General features: G+C 41.0%; 1 pseudogene; it reads left to right on the forward strand.

Moving 5' to 3' along the window:
• The first annotated feature begins 236 nt into the window (after nucleotides 1–236).
• LOC114797512 (uncharacterized) lies at nucleotides 237–355 on the forward strand (annotated as a pseudogene).
• The last annotated feature ends 2,399 nt before the right edge of the window (nucleotides 356–2,754 follow it).

The raw sequence follows: 2,754 nt of genomic DNA on the forward strand, positions 1-2,754 counted from the left end.
CCCGGTCTCGTCTGGTCTCGGAAGCTAAGAAGGCTTGGGCCTGGTTAGTACTTGGATGGCAGACCTCCTGGGAATACCAGGTGCTGTAAGCTTTAACTGTTGAAAAACTTTTTAAAATGAAGTTTTTTTGCATCGCTTTGTTAGTTTTTTTCTAAAGTAACTTAAGAGGTATTTTCACTCTGTGATATGTTTTCAAGCCTAGGTTGCTTAAAGTCCAAGATTTTCAAGCAGAGATTATTTACGGCCATACCAGCCCAAGAACGCCCGGTCTCGTCTGATCTCGGAGGCTAAGAAGGCTTGGGCCTGGTTAGTACTTGGATGGGAGACCTCCTGGGAATACCAGGTCCTGTAAGCTTTAACTGTTGAAATTTTTTTTAAAATGAAGTTTTTTTGCATTGCTTTGTTAGTTTTTTTCTAAAGTAAGTAAAGAGGTAATTTCACTCTGTGATATGTTTTCAAGCCTAGGTTGTTTAAAGTCCAAGATTTTCAAGCAGAGATTGCTCACGGCCATACCAGCCGAAGAACGCCCCCTCTCGTCTGATCTCGGAAGCTAAGAAGGCTTGGGCCTGGTTAGTACTTGGATCGGAGACTGGTACCAAGTGTACCAATGAGCATTCCTTATGTTCGAACATGGTGTTTGTTATGGCTAAACTGCGGCTTGCACAGGTGTCCAATAACAGATCACCACTTCAGTGGTAGATCTGGCGGGCCACTCCTCCCAATCACGTCCTTCCAGGTAATGCTGACACTACTCACGTGAGCATTGAAGTCCCCCAGCAGGACAATGGAGTACTACTGCCACTCATCCCAGGGACTCCAAAAAGGGTGGGTACTCTGAGCTTCTATTTGGTGCATATGCACAAACAACAGTCAGGACCCATTCCCTGACCCAAAGGCACAGGGAAGCTTCCCTCTCGTCCCCCGGGGTAAATCCCAACAAACAGGCTGGTAGTCTTGGGGCTAACAAAACTTCAACCCCAGCCCTCCCCCTCTCACTCGGAGCAACTCCAGCAAAGGAGAGTGTCCAACCTCCCTCAAGGACTTGGGTTCCCGAGCCTATGCTATGTGTGTTTCTTCCATTAAAGATCTTCTAAACAATTCTTTGCCTTACCCTTTACCTAAGACTAATTTGTCATGGGAGAAAAACCAGACAACAAAGCTCCTAGGGCTCATTTGGGCTCTCAAAGAAAGGCGGGAAAACGTATCAAAGAGTGAAAATACCCTCTGACTTACTTTAGTAATAAACTAACAAAGCAATTAAAAAAGTTCAACTTATTTATTAATAGTTATAGCTTACAGCCCCTGGTATTCCCAAGCAGTCTCCCATCCAAGTAAAAAGGCCAAACCCTCCTTAGCTTCCAAGATCAGACGAGTTCTTCGGCTGGTATGGTCGTGAGCAATCCTTTTTTGAAAATGTTTGACATTTAAAGAGAAAAAAAGGGTAGGAAAATAAATCAAAGAGTGAAAATACCCCTTAATGAACTTTAGAAAAAAACTAAAAAGGCGATGTAAATAAGTTCAACTTAAAAATGTTTTCAATAGTTTAAGCTTATTGCACATGGTATTCCCAGGCAGTCTCCCATCTAAGTAATAACCAGACCCAACCCCCCTGACTTACTTTAGGAAAAACAAGCAAAGCGATGTGAAAATCTTCAACTTAAACAATTTTTAAATAGTTAGATCTTACAGAACCAGGCAGTCTCCCATCCAATTACTAACCAGGCCCAACCCTCCTTATCTTCCAAAATCAGAAGAGATTGGCCGTTCTTCGGCTGGTATGGATGTAAGCAAGACTAGCTTGAAAATGTTTGACTTTTAAAAGAAAAAAGAAAAAAAAGGGCTGTAAAACTAATCAAAGATTGAAAACACCCCCTGACTTTCTTTAGAAAAACAAAGCCATGTAAAAAAAAGTTTGAATTTAAAAAAATTTGAACACTTACATTTACAGCATTTATCAGACGCCCTTATCTAGAGCGACTTACAATACTTAAAGCTTACAGCACCAGGTGTTCCCAGGCAGTCTCCCATCCAGGTACTAATCAGTCCCATCCCTGGAGCTGGAGTTTGTGGAATTGCCATAAGCAAGTTTTGCTTGAAAATGTTTTACTTTTAAAGAAATTGCATTGGAACTTCTTACTTTAGTAATAAACTATCAAAAAGACATAAAATAGATCAACTAAAATGTTTAATCATAGTTTAGAGAGGCCTATAGAAGTTGAAAAGGCATTTGCGGAAATGACGTCATCAACAGACAGTTGTATCTATCAGCAATGCCAGATGAGAGGCAGCAGCTGAACAGAATAGAGAATTGTCTGAAGGACATTAAACAGTGGATGCTCATCAGCTTTCTGTTAAACCCTGATATAACAGAAGCTCTCGTACTTGGGTCTCAAGCAGCCAGACTCTGGATCGCCTTTCTATCTCACCAAGTACTGAAGTAAAAGATCTAGTTGTCCCGATTGATACAGACCTCTCATTTGATTCGCATGTAGGATAGCATTCTTTCACCTTAGAAATATTGCAAAATTAAGAAATATCATCTCAATGTATTATGCAGAAAAGTTGGTATATGTCTTTATCACATCATGGTTAGATTACTGCAACGCAATACTGTCTGGATGCTCTAGTAGGTGCATGAGTAAACTCCAGCTAGTTCAGAATGGACATGGACATGGATAAACATGGACAAACATTCAATGACATGAAAAAGGAATGAACACAAGGGGGCAGTTTACATGCACAAGGACAGGCCCA

This window comes from Denticeps clupeoides, chromosome 9, assembly GCF_900700375.1.
Source record: "Denticeps clupeoides chromosome 9, fDenClu1.1, whole genome shotgun sequence".
Classification (NCBI taxonomy): domain Eukaryota; kingdom Metazoa; phylum Chordata; class Actinopteri; order Clupeiformes; family Denticipitidae; genus Denticeps; species Denticeps clupeoides.